The sequence below is a fragment of the Dasypus novemcinctus genome, chromosome 29 (assembly GCF_030445035.2).
Source record: "Dasypus novemcinctus isolate mDasNov1 chromosome 29, mDasNov1.1.hap2, whole genome shotgun sequence".
NCBI classification, from domain to species: Eukaryota; Metazoa; Chordata; class Mammalia; order Cingulata; family Dasypodidae; genus Dasypus; species Dasypus novemcinctus.
Genome location: NC_080701.1, coordinates 15662701 through 15681132, shown reverse-complemented (window position 1 = coordinate 15681132; position 18432 = coordinate 15662701).

The following is an 18432-nucleotide window of genomic DNA, read 5'->3' as shown; positions in this document are numbered from 1 at the left end:
ATCTAGCTGCAGGAGATACTTTTAGCCTACAAGTAAGAGAAAATGGGTTTGGCAGATAGTTTGAGCTCTGCCATGTCTTACTATTATTTAATTACTTTTACCTTTGATGTATTACTTCTGATTTCTCACATGTGAATTTCCATCTGTCTTGAAATACATCTGTTAAAATTTTTAAATATTTACCCAGTTATTTATCATTTTTTAAAAACAAATCAATTTTATTGATAAATATTAATAAAGCATACAATCTACCCAAAGTGTACAATCAATGGTATTTGGTACATTACATCACTGTGCATTCATCAACCCAATCATTATTAGAGCATTTTCATTATTCCAGTAATAATAATAAACAAGAGACAAACAAAAATTCATCACCCTGCAATCTCTTTATGCTTCCCCTCTATTTTAAATTCCAGTAGTGGTCAGTAAATAACTATGCAAATATCCTAAGTTTAGAGCAACATGAGCATCAGATATTTGTATATTTTCGTAATTACCTTTGCTTCTTTAATTGATTTTTTTCTTTTAGTGTTAATTATTTCTTTACCAGATATACTTAGAGATTTATTAGCACCATTATGACACTTGAGGAGTTAGAAAAAGATAGATAATAGATGAGAGTCTTGGTTTGCCATAGTTGCTATGACAAATATCTCATAATAGGTTGGCATAAACAACAAGCATTTACTTTTTCATGGTTTTGAAGGCTAGAAGTCCAAAATCAAGATATTGGCAAGACCATGCTTTTTCCCAGAGTTCGTAGCATTCTGGTGATTCCTCATATGGAGATCTCTCTCTCCTCTATGGATCTTCTGACTTGTTTTGGTTTCTGTTTTGTTTGTTTGTTTTTTGTTTCTGACTGACTGTGTTCAAACTTCCTTTTATTATAAGATCTCCAGACACATGGATTAAGACAAATACTGATTCAGTTTGGGCACACCTCAACTAATAATATCTTCAAAAGGTCCTATTTGCAAGTGATTTCATACCCACAAGAATGCAGGTACTTGTTTCAGCCCTGCCTTAGTTTGTCAAATGTTGTCAGTGCAGAAATACCAGAAATGGGGTGGCTTTTATTGGGGGGTAAAAGCTTATAGTTCCAAGGCTGTGATAATGTCCAAATCAAGGGCAATCAGGCATCTCTCCCTGGACCTCATCTCCCTAAGCCTCTCAGGTCTTCTCTGTCCTTCTGCAGTTGTAGGAGAACCTGGAGTCTTCTCTCACACATAGCAGAGTCAGAATGACAGAGTTCCCTTCCTCTGTGCCTCTCTTTCTCTCTGTATGTTCTCACTTTATAGAAGACCCACCAAGAGGGTGGAGACCCAACCTGGGTCAGGCCTCACTGATGTCGATTCAAAAGCCCTAAAGCAATCTAATTGATTAAATTAAAGGGCCCCTTACTTGAATCTGATGCAATCAAAGAGCCCCACTTCCACTCATAGGAATGGATTAGTTCAAGAACATAATCTTTTCTGAGATTCACAAAATTCAATTGTCACAATCCCTGATATAGGTAGATAGACATGGTATTAGGTTTTCTGAAGATCACAAGGATAGAAAGACTAAATCCATATCATTTACTACCACTTTTCCATACCCAAAAAGGGATGTTTTCTGAACAAATAGTAGAAAAATAACACCTGTAGGTACAAAAATGGATCTGAAGCTTGAATCAGAAATCTGACTAAAAAACAATAAGAGGGGTTTTTGGATCTTGGTAGGCATGGTAAGATTTCATCTATGATGGTGACACAATTATTCCTATGCCAGTTCCCAGGGCAGACAGCTGCTTCTCATTTTTTATGCCAACTAAAAGTCCAGGAAAGGGTAGAAAAAAATCCAAATATGTTCTTCTTAAAGAAACAAACTAAATCAACTATTCAATGAAAAATGCTAATAATGCAGAACCACCTAGTGTAGGAAAAAAATTACCTAAAAGGGACTTTCCACTTTACAATTATTAAGCAGGACAGATAGAAAGATGTTCCAGGATATAAAGAGGGGAAATGTTTTTTCCTGGTCTGATAAGGTGAATAATATGGAAGGATTTTTTCCAGGCAGCTGCTGCCCATTAGATGAAGTTTGTGAAAGACTCCACTGAGAGTCCTTCAGACAAACTTATGTGACAGCATGCACACACCAGAACCTCTATTTGAAAATATTAGATTGATCATGCTCCAAGTTGTATTGTGGTTAGAATGATTTCTGGGAAAGGGGCAAAGGGCCAGACTTGGATTGTCCATATATCTTAAACACTTAATGAAAAATTATATTATATTTATTGCTTTATATCCTCTCTTACTCATCCAAGAGACTGGATATAATTCATATTGTCTTTATAGGCTTCTATTGATTGAAATAGACATCTCTCAGATTCCTTTTTCTCTTGTAATTTCATAATTTTATTTTTTGAATTTCATCTTTAAACTCATTGAAGGCAGAATCAACATTTATTGAATTTTTTCTAAGTGCCAGACCTTACCTAAATGCTTTAACTCTTCAAGTCCTTATTATAATCCTGTGAAGGAAGCATTTTTAAAAAATAACATTTTATCCAGTTGACCAACACAGCAGTATAAAACACTCCAGGGTCCTGTTCCCCAGCAGAATCTATGAACATCTATCAAAAACTGGCAGGGTTATCCTCAAAACTCTGAAAAACAGTTAAAGAGCTGCACTAACTGGGCAAGTGCTGAATCACAGAAACATAGCTTTAAAAATGGTACTGGCAGCAGATGTGGCTTAGTGGTTGAGTGCCTGCTTTGCATGCACAAAGTCCTGGGTTCAATCTCTGGTACCTCCTTAAAAAGGAAAGCTCATGGGGCCGTTGCTGGCTCATCTCTCACTTTTTGCCCAGGGCAGTGTGTAATCAGCCTGTGCTCCCATCGTGGGCCCCTGGCCCTATTCCAGAAGGAGTCAGTAACTCCTCTGTGCATCCTGGGGAGACTGTATGTGCTTGCAAGACTATCAGGTGGCAGCCTGAAACACTGACATAATTAACTCATCTCTGGCTCCCTCTCCCAGAACTTGTCCTGTAGGCAGAAGCAGCTTGCAGACAGCTAAAGCAGTGTAAGAAACAACTAAGTCAAAGTGACTTGGGGCAAATGATTACTGGTTTTAAGACATACAGTAGAGCTCCCAGGAGGGTGGGGTCTAGTTCATAGGGCATTCAGATTCCTGCAAATGGGGGAATTCCAAAGGTCACAAGTGAGCACAAGCCCAGGACAAACTCCTAAAAGACAGAGAAGACCCTGCACTTCACTTTTGTTTTGGACTGATCTTGTTGATTGAAAGGCTAAACTCTGAAGGGGAGCATCAGGCAATGCAGGAAAAGTAAAGATGGTGAAAGTTGTTTTTGCTTTTTTTTTTTTTTATCTCCTGGTACTCAAAGGATTCTCTGTCATATTACTAGCTGGATCCTAAGGAACAGACAGCTCAGGGACTAAATTCCAGAGCTAACATGTTAAAATATTAAAACATACAGTGTGAAATAAAAATTACAAGATAAATAAAGAAACAGGAAATGATGCCCCTTCCAAAGGAACAAGATACATATTCAGAAACCACCAATGAAGAATACAAGACATTAGACATACTGGATAAAGACTTTAAAAAACTTATCCTTAGTATGCTCAAGGAGATAAAGGAAAATACAAAGAAAGAACTAAAGGATATCAGGAAAATGATGAATAAGAAATATGAGAATCTCTATAAAGACATTGAAATGGTAAAAAAGGAACCAAATAGAAACACTGGAGTTGAAGACAACAATAACTGTAATGAAAAATTCCCTATTAGGGTTTCAACAGAATATTGGAAATAGTAGAAGAATGTATCATTGATCTGTTAAAAAAAGACAACTGAAATGATTCATGCTGAGCAACAAAAGGGAAAAAGTTTGAAAAAAATGAACTCAGCCTAAAAGACCTATAGTATATGATCAAACATACCAATATAAGCATTATGAAGTCTCAGGAGAAGAGAAAAAAAGTGTCGAAGAAACAGTGAAAGACATAATGGCAGTAATCTTCCTAAATATAACAAAAGACATGTATACACACATTCAATAAGTCTAACAACCCTCAAACTTGATAAACTTGAGACAATCACTCCCAGACACATAGTAGTCAAACTGTCAAATGCCAAGGACAAGGAGAGAGTTCTGCAAACTGCAAGAGAAAAGCAACATGTAATGGGGCCTCATTAAGATTAAGTGCAGTTATCTCATCAGAAGCCATGGAAGCAAGAAGGCAGTGGGACAAAATAATCAAAGTGCTGAAAAAAACCATTGTCAACCAAGAAGTTTATATCTGGCAGGACTGTCTTTGAAAAAGAGGGAGAGATTAGGACATCCCCAGATACACAAGTGTAGATGGAATTTGTCACCACTACACTTTCCCTACAAGCAATGTCAAAGGGAATTATTCAGATTGAAAGGAAAGGAGACCTTACAGTGAATTAAAGGGGCATAAAGAAATAAAGATCCCCAGTAGAAGTAAACATATGGGTATTTATAAATGAGAGCACTACTGAATTGTACTTTTGGTCTATAACTCCACCATTTATTTCTTACAGGCTCTAAAATGCAAAAGCATAAAATGTAATGCTAAATCTATGGTTTTGAATACAATATATAACAAGCATAATAAAAAGGTTGGGGGTAGAGAGGTATAGGAACAGTGTTGGCATGTATGAGGGAAGCTAAGTTGGTATCAAATAAAAAATTACCATTATAGATTTAGGACATTATAAGTAAGCCCCATGGTAACCACTCTGAAAAAATACAGAGAGAAGGAAATGAAAAAGAGACTCAAAATGGCACACAACAAAAATCAAATAAAGGGAAGTGGACTTGGCCCAATGGATAGGGCGTCCGTCTACCACATGGGAGGTCTGCGGTTCAAACCCCGGGCCTCCTTGACCCAAGTGGAATTGGCCCACGCGCAGTGCTGATGCATGCAAGGAGTGCCCTGCCACGCAGCGGTGTCCCCTGTGTACAGGAGCCCCATGCGCAAGGAGTGCACCCCCTAAGGAGAGCCACCCAGCGTGAAAGAAAGTTCAGTCTGCCCAGGAATGGCACCGCACACATGGAGAGCTGACACAGCAAGATGATGCAACAAAAAGAGACACAGATTCCATGCCGCTGACAACAACAGAAGTGGACAAAGAAGAACACGCAGCAAATGGACACAGCAGACAACTGGGGCAGGGAAGGGGAGAGAAATAAATTTTTAAAAATTGCTTTTAAAAAAATCAAATAATATAGAAGTAGGCATTAATGAAAGAATTGAGGAACATAGAGGTATTATAAAAAACTTACAAAGACCATACAGCAAAGTGGCAGAAGAAAGTGCAGTGTTATCAGTTGTTACTTTAAATGTAAATGGATTAAATTCTCCATTCAAAAGCCAGAAATTGGCAGAATGAATAAAAAAGCAAGACCTACTGCTATACTCTTTTTTAAAAACTCACCTTAAATTCAAAGATACATTGTGGTTGAAAGTGAAAGAATGGAAAAAAAATACCATGCAAATAGTAACCAAAAGAGAGACGGGATAGCTATATGAATATCAAGTATCAAAAATAGACTTTCAGTCAAGAACTTCTATGAGGGACAAAGAAGGTCACTAAATATTGATAAAGGGATCAATTCAATGAGAAGATATAATAAAATAAATATATATGCTCCTAAAGGCAGAGTTCCAAAACATATGGAACCAATATTGACAGATTTGAATGGAGAAAGAGATGGTTCTAACTTAATAGTCAAATATTTCAATATGCTGCTTTAAAAAATGGATAGAACAGGGGAACAGATATCATTCAAGTGCCTGCTTCCCGTGTACAAGGTCCTGGGTTTGATTTCTGATACCTCCTAAAAATGGGGTGGGGGGGGGGATAGAACATCTAGACAGAAAATAGGAGAAATGAAGGGTGCTATAAACCAATTAGATCTAACAGATACCAAAAGAACACTTCACCCAACAGCTGCAGAATCCACAGTCTTCTGTCATGCGCAAGGTTCACTCTGCAGGATACACAATAAGTTAGGTCAAAAAACAATTTGAAATGAATTTTATAATAAAATAATTGAAATCACACAATGTGTCTTCTCTGATGACAATAGAATAAAGCTAGAAATCAATAACAGGAAAAACGTGAAAATTCACAAATATGTGGAAATTTAAAGCACACTCAACCAATGATCAAAGAAGAAATGACAAATGAAATTAAGAAATATCTTGAAGCAAATAAAAATGAAAATAGAACATATCAAAATTTGGGATGAAGCAAAGACATTTCTGAGTAGGAAATTTAAAGCTTAAATGATTATATTAAAAATAGGAAAGATCTCAAATCAGAAACCTGACTTCACAACTGGAGGAACTAGAAAGAGAAAAGAAAACTAAACTCAAAGTAGGCAATAGGAAGGAAATAACAAAGATTAAATCAGAGATAAGTGACATACACATCAATAAAACGAGAGAAAACAATGAATCAAAATGTTTGTTAAAAAGATCAATAAAATTAACAAACCTCGTAAACTGCCAAGGAAAAAGAGAGTCTGCAAATAAATAAAATTAGAAATAAAAAGGGGAACCGTTTACCATCCCCATAGAAATTTAAATTATTATAAAAGGATAATATGAACAACTGTATGCCTGTGAATTAGATGACTGAGAGGAAATGGATAAATTCCTAGAAACACACAAACTACCTGTTGTGACTCAAGAAGAAACAGAAGATCTCAACAGACCAATAACAAGTAAAGAGATTGAATCAATAATCAAAAACCTCCTTACAAAGAAAAGCCCAAGAGAAAATAACTTTACTGGTGAATTTTACCAAACCTTCCAAGAGGAACTAACACCAATCCTGCATAAACTTCTAAAAATTGAAGAGGAGGGAACATTCCTAACTCATTCTATGAGGCCAGCACCACCCTAATATGAAAGCCAGTTAAAGATATCACAAGAAAAGAAAGTTACAGACCAAATATCTCTTTTGAATATAGATGCAAAAATCTTTACCAAATACCAGCAAACTTTAGGCAACAGTACATTAAAAGAATTAGGCATCATGATCTAGTGGGATTCTTCCTAGGTATTATAGGGTGGTTCAACATATGAAAATCAATTAATATAATATACCATATAAATAGAAAGAGGGAGAAAACCCACATGATCATCTCAATTGATACAGAAAGGGCATTTGACAAAATCTACTACCTCTTCTTGATAAAAACACTTAGAGAAAACTAGGAATAGAAGGAAATTTCCTCAATATGATGAGGGCATACATGAAAAACCCACAGCCAACATCATACTCAATGGTGGGAGACTTTTCCTTCTAAGTTCAGGAACAAGGTAACTGTCACCCTGCTTATTTAACAGTGCACTGTAAGTTCTGTCCAGAGCAATTAGGCAAATAATTAATTAATAGCATCCAAATTGGAAAGGAAGATACAAATCTTTTTATGAACCTAAAGCCTTAGCAATTATATAACTTTCCTATAGTGTTTGCTTAGTGAAAACTCAATCCTTAACCATCTAAGAATCATGGGTGTGACATAAGGAGTGGGAATGGATGGGAAATTTATTAAAATATTAAAAATAAGTTTATTTAAGTGGCTAATAAAGGGGAATAAGAAGTACTCTACTGTTTATATTTTGGATTTAATTAATAATATTTTCCTGATTGTATAGGGTGATGATCCTGCAACACAATTAAATGAAATATTTTTGGTAAGTACAAATACTGGAATGATATACCTAGCTACAAAGAGTAATCACAGGATAAAAAATTACTAATGTGTGAAGGACAGCAAAATTCAAAGGAAAAATACGTTGTTAATAAGTTGTTAGTTTTTATATTTTAATGTAGCAACTTGCCATTCACTTCAAAGGATTTTCTGACCTGGAGATCAAATGAAAATTTCTGGCAGCAAGAATTACTGAAATAGAAATTTCAAGGGAAGCAGTGAAAGGCCCATTGCCATGTCAGTGAGCCTTATCGGTAATTTATTTTCTGCCATTTGATTTTGTTGATGGAGGCTGGTTACAAAATTTAGGAACCATAAAATTAAGGGACATTAAGTGACAGAAACGGTAACTGAAAAACAGTATATGATAGAGCCAATATGGCAGAATAATACTGAAAATATCAAATGAAAGACTTCTGGCCCTAAAACCTCATTAAAATATTTCTGTGGAGTGATACAGGAGTATATTGTTAGAAGTACCAAATTTCTTCATGGACTTTGGGCACGTTTATAATAAAAAGCAGAAGTCTCTGCCATTATTTCTTAAAATTTTGTGGAAAACAAGAGAAAGACTTCCCTGTAAAATATGAAAGCTTAGGTAATACATTTTGGTAACACATTATAGGTAATACATTTACAGTGGACTCTCTAGAAGGTCACAAAATGAAAGTAAAAATGAGACTAAGCCATTTTCTCACTGTTTGGAGTCTGGGAGGCCAGAAACAGAGGCTTATTCTAGGGCTTTTGTGTTGATACTGTTAATAAGTGGTGGAAGCCAAATGTCGGAAGGTCTGTAGAGAGTTTTAAACTCTAGGTTAAATTTTTTCAACTCTATTTTTCAGAAGGAAATGGGTAATGATATAAGTTTTTGAAGGGAAGGGCAGTGGTATCATCAAATCGGTATTTTGTGAAGATTTATCTGGCAGAGATTTGAACCAGGCAGAAAAGTTAAGAAATTCTTATGAAGCTTAATTTAGAGAGTGTGATAGAGGATGGCCCCAGAGGTCATCTGTTTTTTAAAAAAACTTTTTCGTTGTCTTTTTTTAAAAAAAGATACATAGATCACAAAAAATGTTACATTAAAAAAATGTAAGAGGTTCCCATATACCCCACACCCCCCCACACACACACTCCTCCCACATCAACAACCTCTTTCATCATTTTGGCACATTCATTGCATGTGGTGAATACATTTTGGAGCCCTGCTAAATAGCATGGATTATAGTTTACTTTGTAGTTTACACGTTCCCCCCAGTCCATTCAGCGGGTTATGGCAGGTTACATAATGTCCAGCATCTGTCCCTGCAATATCATTTAGGACAACTCCAAGTCCTGAAAATGCCCCCACATCACATCTCTTCTTCCCTCTCCCTGCTTTCAGCAACTACCGTGGCCACTTTCTCCACATCAATGCTACGGTTTCTTCCATTACTAGTCACAATAGTTCTATAGTAGAACACCAGTAAGTCCACTGTAATCCGTATTTTATTCCTCCATCCTGTGGACCCTGGGACCTAGAGTGCCTACAACTGCAAGCAGGAGAATCTCATCCATCAGCCGTGTGGGATCTAAGCCCCCTCTTGATTTCGAGGTGGAGTGGACATCACCCAGAGGTACTCTTGAAGTCAAACGAGAGGGTTAGGAGGAAAATGAGAGAGAAGAATCTGGGATGGGTGATATCATGGAGACAAGTGGAACATGACAGAAGAAGCAAATTTGCAAAGAAATAAGTGTCCCCAAATGTATTTTGAATTAAAATTCCTTTACATGTAGTTTTTGATTGAATTTGTGGTGGAGAATAAAGGAAAGGTAATACATGGTACCATTCAAAGACTCGGTGATGGCTCCTCAAGGGGTCCATCTTGGCTTGAATGGTCCCAGGACTGGGAGGGATATTTGACCCAGAGGCAGTAGAAGTGGCTGACAGGGTAAAGTAGTAGGTGACAAGGATATGGGCAAAAACTTGAAATTTTGGAAGAATTTGCTTGGCTTCCTGTCATAAGATACTGCAAACTTCTCATTTGGAATGGCTTGCCTCCCACATTCATTCATGCCTAATATTTGAGGTCAACTCAGCCCTTAAGCAAGGGAGAACTCTTTAAACTAGTTTAGATAGCTCAGCATCAAGTCAGCCTCCCGGCTTATCTTACACTGATCAAGTAATTTCCTCCATTTCCTGTCCCCTTGTGTTTGGTGTGCTGACATAATTATTTGACTCAGGCTCAACATCATTCAGGACTAGAGTCCGTTTTAACTTCCGAGTGCTTGGAGAACTTCGTCTCCCACTCCAGAGCCCCTCTATCCACAGGGGGACCTTGCTGGGAGCAATGACCTCCCTGTTGCCACCTTCCTGCCTATTTGGTTACACATCCTTCTGCCCATTGACTATTACTCAAGTTAGGCTTTGGGCTAAAGCTGCTGTAATAAAGAGACTTAAAGAGCAGAGAGGCTTAAATAAGACAGACTTTTACTTCTCTCTAATGGAACAGTCCAGAGATGAATTGTCTAAGCTGGCAAAACAGTTCTGCTCATTTAGGGACCCCAATCTCATTTTGAGCACCACTGCTTTCTGGGATGTTGCTTTTGATGGTAGTATTGAAGCAAAACCCTTGCTGCAGTGACAGTCCAGCCCGTGTGAAGGAGAAAGAGCAGGAGAGGACAAACAATTCCCTTTTAAGCAAGTCATGTGGAATTTTCAGACATTATTTTCATTCACATTCTATTGGCAAGAAATTAGTTATATTACTACAATTAGCTAAAAAAGGAGGCTGTGCAAAGCATAGCTTTTCACAGCTGTGCCTAGCCAAAACCCTATTACTAAAGAAGGGAGACAGATTTGGGGGGATAATTAGCAGTCTGCCATCCCAACTCTGACATCATCAGTTTGAACTCATACAGCTCATTCTTTAATTGACCAGGCATTAGTTAAGGACAACAATATTCACTAAAAAAGCAAAACCCACCAACATTGCAGGAATGTAACTCTACAAACACCTGTTTATTAAAATAAGCAAATGTCCTGCTTTCTTTTGATTGGTATATATTTATTTGGGGTTATGAAAATTTAGTTTTAAGCCAGATGTTTCCGCATAGAGTTTTAGTAAATGATGATAAAACTGAACCACTAACAAAGGGGTGGCAGTTCCTGACATACAGCTATTCCTCTCTCTTTGCATGTCAGCTGGTGCTTATGGTTAATTACACTCTTTTCCATAGCATGTGTGCAGCTTCAGGATCATGTTTAATACAGCAATCAAGGTATCTTTGGAAGGGGAACCAAATGGGGTTTGCATGAGAGCTTAAAAGTATTTGCCATCTTCAAGCAACTTAGGTTTTACACATCATTATGATTTATTGTTGCTTCCTTAAGGCCTTCTACGGATAGTTATAGATGCAATTTTGCTTTTTCATTTTTTTTGTATTTCAGACATTGTTTTGGGCAAAAAACAGGGGAAAACTATTGCTTTACCCAAGAGATACTCTAGATTCTTTAGGACATCGTTGGCCAATTTGACCTCTGGAAATGACTGAGTTGGGAATATAGGCACGAACTGTTGGCAGACAGTACTCTTATGTGAAGATTAATTTTATATGCCAACTTCGCCAGGTTGTGGAGTCCATTTTTTTTTCCCCAAACACTAGACTAGTTGTTACTGTGGAGGTACTTCATAGACGAGATTAACATCTGGAAGCAATTTTTTTAAGTAAAGGAGATTACGCTGAACAGTGAGGGTGGGCCTCACCTAATCAGCTGGAGGCGTTAAAAGTGAGAACTGAGAGTTTTTAAATCAGAGGAAATTCTGCCTCAAGATGATATTCTTCACTCCTCCCTGGCTATCCCTACAGACCTGGATTAGTACTTCAACATCAGAAATGGTCGGTTCGCTTTTTCTGGAGAACTCCGACTAATACACTGTTTCATTTTGCTAAGCTGCCGAAAGCAGATATCATGAAATACACTGGCTTTAACAAAGGGAGTTTATTAACTTACAAGCTTACAGTTTTGAGGCTGAGAAGAAAGTCCAAATCAAGGTGTCATCAGGTGATGCTTTCTCCCTAAAGACTGGCTAATGGTGATCCTGGACTCTGCCACAAGGCCAGGCGCATGGTGGCTTCAGCTGGCCTCTCCCTTTTCTTCTGGGTTTCGTTGTTTTCAGCTTCTTGCTCTGTGGCTTTCCCTCTCTTCGTCTGAACTACATTCTCTTATTAAGTACTCAAGTAAGAGGATTAAGACCCATTCTGGGCCACACTAACCGAAGTAACCTAAACAAAAGGTCCTATTTAAAATAGGTTTACACTCACAGAAATGAGTTAGCTGTAAGAACGTGATTTCTAGGGTTACAGACAGTTTCAATCCATCACATATATCTTGGAAGGCTTGTTCTTCAGTTTTATCTGCAAGGATGCAGCAATGTAAGCCTACTCAACAGGTCCTACAGTGCTACAGTAAGATGCTAGATACAGGCAGCCAACAGATGTGGCCAGGTTTGTATTAACAAGAAGTGATTTCACAGGCAATAGAATTTGCAAGGCCTTTGGGTTCCCACCAGAATTCATCCTCAATTTGATTAGAAATCTTTAGCTAACACACCTAATGTATTAATTTGGTCTTGGATATTCTGGACAGGTGGAGAAAGAATGGGGACAGGTCTCAAAACAAACCAAACCCGAAACATTGAGGTACTTCAAGAAACCTTCTTGTTATCATTACATTGTGAACAACACATTGTCAGCTACTAGGAATTTTCAGAAAAAGAAATGAGTTCCATTTCTGAAGCAAAAAAAGTTTTCATTGTTGTAGGGGAAGATCACATTGTTTCCTTACTCTTCTTCCAAGAAAAATTAAAGCTTTCACCCCAAATTTTTCAAGCCTTCACCAACTTAACCTCTAAATATTACCAATCACTAGAGATAACTCTACTACCATAACAATCTTGTCCAAGAGAGATTTTTTCTGTTTTTAAAAACCATATAAAATGGATAAATTATAACCTATGATTGTAACACCATCTGGACACTTCTCTGATAATTATTTTTCAGCCTCTGAAACAGATTATTTGAACATAAGGAGCTCTATGTGAGAGAACAGTTAGCTGGAGAGGGAACAAAAGTAAAAGTAATGTCCAAGATCATCTAGGTTAGATAGATTCCAAATTTTAGTACCTGTTATATGAAGGAATTGGTGAGAGAAATATCTAGGGTGCAATAGCACTTCCTATCTTGCCCTTGACATGTATTTAAGTAAAAAAACAAAAGTACATATAGTATGCTAGCATTTGTCAAAAATATCCACATATATCCAAATATATGCTATATTATTACACAGTATTTTTCCAAATATGCATGGAATATCTATTATAGGAAAGGTAAGTAAGAAATTAGAATATTGGTGTCTTTGGAGGGGGAGCCAAATGGATTGTGTAGAAGGAAGACTATTCATGGTATAGCCTGGATACATTTAGAATTTGTTGCTATGTGAATGTACTATCAGCTCAAAAATATAAATCAAATAAAAAAAAAATCTGTGCCCACTTTTATGTCTTTTCGTGAAATTTTTTAAGAGGTCTTTTATTGAGTATCAGTATATAGCAAACTCTTAGCTTTTGCATGATGATCAGTATCATTTGCTCTAAATATTAAAGAATAAGAGGTTCTATATAAAATTCTAGGTTGGCAGTTATTTTCATGCAGCATCATCTCCTGGTCTTTGCTGTTGATTTTATTTTTATTCTTGATGTTATGCATTTTCACTATGATATAACCAGGTATGGCTTTATTTTCATTTTATTTCAATTTATTTTTATTTTGTGCTTGCTTGGTTTTTGGAGTTTTTGTCTAAATATTCATACCTCTCTTTTAAAAAATCAATTCTGGAATATTTCTTGCAGGTAATTCTTCAAATGTAGGCTACTATCATTCCTTCTATTCTGTGTTCCTGTAATTTCTATTAAACTTACAATATTTGGGCTTTTCAATTAATCTTCCATGTCTCTTAGCCTCTCCATATTTTTTCTCTTTGACTTTCTACACTGTGTTGTAGGTGAGCAGCTCAGTGCTGCTTTCAAATTTCACTCATTAATTTTTTTGCAGAATAAGGTTAGAATTTATACCATCTATTGCAGTTTTAAAATTTAATAGTTACTATGCTTGATATTCAAGTTATTTCATTGATTCTTGAAATCAATTCTTGAAATCAATAGATTCATCTACATTTGTTTCATTTCTGCTTGTGTTGTTAAAAACTTTATGTTCTTTCTAAAATAGCAGTTATGCCTTTGATCATATCCTTAAGCATACTTAATGTACTCATTTTAAAGTTTTTATCAAGCTGTTCAATAAAATGAATTTCATCTTGAGTAAATTCCCATTCTGATTATTGATTGCAATAGCTTTCTTAACATTAGAGTTCTTTAACTGTTTTGTAATATTGTTTTGCAAGCTCATTTCTCTCCCTCAATCCCCTCTTTTCTTCTTTCTCTCAGTAAAATCTGTTGTCTCCAAAATGAATAAAAGAAAGAAGATGAAGGGGTTTCACCAGTTTGAGCAGGACAAGTTTCTTTTACAGGGGTGGCTTAATCTGATATCAACCTCAGAAGTCTCTCAATACTGATAATTTTGAGAAGTATGTAAAAGTAATCTCTTACCCCCTTGCATAACATTTTGTGTAGCATGTATAAAATAAATATATGGTGAACTAAATTTCTTAATAACCAATCTAAAGAAAATTTCAGAACCACTCAAAATCATACCCACAAAAGGAAATTAAAGCCCTATGTAACAATGTACAGATTGGTAGAAGCATTGAAAGGTTTTACCATTTCCAGAAGGAAAAAAATGAAAGAAGCTTAATGAAACTATTAACTGAGGTCTGAAACTCCCTTCTACTATCATAAGAAAGTAATGGAAAAGAGCAAAGAGCCGGACGTGCTCATTATCACAATGTCTGGGAATGTGAACCTCACAGAAAGAAAGTTGACAGTCTGAGAAAGAAAGGAGCAAAAGGGAAGAATTCAGGAGATGCTAAAAGGGTCTAACATGAAGAGGGATCTACAAAAGACAAGCTATGCTAATTGGAGATATAGATGTTCTAGTAAAAAATGAGAGGGGAAACAAAAGAGACTGAACATCCATACAAGACATCAACTGAACGTCTGGAGATACTTAGGAGGGAGGAAAGAAACATCATAGTAAGAGCTATATTACATTTGGACAGCAAATTGCCTTTTATGAAGTGCTTCTATAGACTTTATCTTATTTAAGCTTTACAACCACTCCATGAAAGAGAATAATTATTATGTAAGTTCAGGGATAGTAACATATATTGAGCAACATCCTTAGGCTAGCAACTTTCTCATGTTTATCTAACTGAATGGGGACAGTGCCTGGGTTCAAAGCTCAGCGCCTCTACTTAGAGGTGGGAGGACTTGGGCAAGTTATTTAGTATCTGTATGCTTCAATGCCTTCATATATATCGTGAATCTAATAGTAGTTATTGTGGTAACAATTTAATTTTCTGATGAAGACACTGAGATTCTGAGAAGTTATAAGTTTGATCAAGATCACATAATTACTCACGCAAAAGCCCAGAGCTAAGTTCTCACCCCAAAGTCCTTGCTTTTCTAGCACACATTGCATATGCTTTCTTCAGTAATTGTGGAGATGTTGAGAAGTTAGAATTTTGATTTCAAGGTTGGAAGAATATTTACTGTGTGGGCCACAGTCTACCTGAGCATCTCTGTACTGTCATCTCTTCTCCCACCTGCCACTTTCTGCTTTTGACACTCCTTGGCACCTTTTCAAGTCAGGAGGAAGTAGAGGTTACTTCCTAGGTTTAAATGGTTGAATGAGAATAACAATGGGTTTTTGGAATGTCTGTGGATTTGAAGTCTCTGCCAGCTTTGGTGTCACTTTCTAGCACTGAGAGCCAGTTTTGGTTTTGTTTTTTTAAATTTCAAAGATGTTTGGCCAATATATTTCCAGAAGTCTCTGAAAGTAAGATCATGTCATTTCTTAAACTTGCTTATGAATAAGTGACTAGAACCACCACTAGAGTGCATTCAGCTTTCCCAAGCATATATATATAGGTAATTAGGAGTTTGCCCTTCCTGCTACCCATTCCAAAGGTTAAAAAAGTAAATTTAAGATTGTAAAAAAAAATTTTGGATTAATGTAAACAATGTCTTATTTCCCTTATCACAGCAACTGGTCATAAATGAGCATGTAACTCAATAAGAACTAATGATAACCATGGGGAAATTTACTGGGTTTTGGAGGAAGGGGGAAGTTTTCTTTTCTTTGGGAGCTCCAGAAGAGGCACTTACCTCTCTCCTGGATATGGCCCTGTGAGGATGTGAGGTCTGGAACTGCTATAGCCATTTTGCTATTATTAGGGAAACAGGGATGACAGAGTGAAGACAGAAAGGAACTAGTCCTTGGTGACATTACCTGATTGCTATGTGAGTTTATGAACGGAATCTTGCCTGAAGCAAGTTTCACTCCTGAGATTTTCCATTACACCTACCGTTTAAAAATGAGTGGGAGTTAAGTTTCTTTTCAGTTATAACACAAAGGGTGTCCTGATACAGTAAGGTTTCAATAAATATATGTAAGGAAAATTTTTTGGAGCTTATTTTACATGAAATAGTTTATATCCTTAATATATAAAAAGTTTCTAAAAACAGTGAAGAAAAGCCACCACCCTACTGAAACACTGGCAGAGCATAGACAATTCACTGAAAAAGAAATGCAATAGCTCTTAAACAAATGGAAAATAAATGCTGAAACTCACTCATAATAAGAGTTATATAAATTAAACTACTTTGCAAAACAGTATCTCATCCCTCAGACTGGCAAAAGCCGCAATGTTTAATATGCATTTGGTAAGGCTGAGGAGAAATGGGTACCTTCATTTTGTCTGGGAATGCAAATTGTTACAACAGTCATGAAGGGTTCTTGGACAATATCTTGCAAATTTATATGCACATTTTCCTTTGAGTAACCTAGCCAAAAGCTATATTGGAAAAATACAGAAAAGACGTGTGGGCAAGGGTATACATTACCCTGAAAATAAATAATATACCTTTTCAATAGGGTAATATGTAGCTGTAAAAGGCAATGAGGAATATTTCTATACCTAAAGATATTAAGAAACATGGTCTTTTGGATATATTACCTGAAAACAGCATGGTAAAGTATACAGAATAGGCAAGCAATTGACTGAGAAAAAGGAGATATGAATATATCTGCATATTTGCATCTTTTAAAAATGAGAGGATAAACCTGATACCCACAAGGAGAGGGATGAAGCAGCGTGGAGGCAGGTACTGAAACTAAACCTCTTTGAATGTATGTTTGATTTGAAACCCATTAAGTATTTTACAAATTATAAATCATATTAAATAAAAATCAAGTTCTAAAAATCAAAAGTAAAATGAGATAAATGACCTTAAACATATATTTAGTTGGTGGCATAACTGTGTAGAGTAACTCTTTCAAATGACTTTAAAACACAAGCAAGTCAACTGTACATCCAACTGGGATATGCCCTAGAGACCAAAAAAAAAAAAAAAAAAAGCAACAAAAAACCCACAAACAAACAAACAAAAAAACCCAATCAAACAAACAAAACACAGCCCTGAAAAAAGCAAAATCATAAACTGTCTCTCGGCAATCATATTGTAGCAGTGGTGGTCACTTTGACACTTTTGTGGGTGTGATGTGGGATGAAGCTAATGGGTGCTTACATTAGTGAACCGAGATTTTTAGCATGAGGGGAAGGAAATACAGATGCGATCCTGAATTAGATTGAAAGGATGAACTTTCATGATGAAATTTACTAAAAAGATGATGTATTTTCTAGCTTAGTACACTAAAAGAAGCCTAGAAATAATGACCATCCCAGCAGCAATGAGAATTCTTCTGCCCAGATTGTGGTCTCTAAATATCATTTCCTACTAAAAATAAATCAAGCTCTGTGGGGAATTTAGATTTCAGGTCGGAGGCAGCAAATAACCAAATATGAATCTGAAATATCTTGCTATAATAGAAGGCAAAACAATTATAAAATACCAAATATATCAAAATGACTTAGGAGACTACTTGAATAAGTCCTCACTGTCCAAGGATAGACAGCTCAAATAACAAAACAAAGATAATAATTTCAATGATACTAACAAAATAAAACTAAGCCCTCATTGGTCATATTTGTAGTATGCTAGGAATCCAATTTATAACTCCAAAAACTGGTTAATAAAGGGAAAGAACCAAGCACTTATGCTGCCTTTTCTATTCAAAATGTATTTCTGGATAGCCAAATAGTAGAGTAGCTTTGTAAAAAATTTGAACATGAATCTGAATCAAATCCCTAGACTGAATAACTGATTTATATAAAACATAGAAGAAATAATTAAAGGACACTGTGAAGATGTAATTGACATACTATTTTGTTGTTTTTTCCACAAAATATTGCAAGGAAAAAAATGGAGGGGAAATTTATAGATTAAAACACACATAAGAGATATTTCAGCCAATGGAATTATATGGTTCTTATTTGGGTCCTAAAACAAAGAACTGGACTTAAAAATAATAACATGTAAGACTATTGCAAAGATGTGAACAATAACTGGATATTTAAAAACATTAAGAAAATCTTGTTAAAATTTTAACCT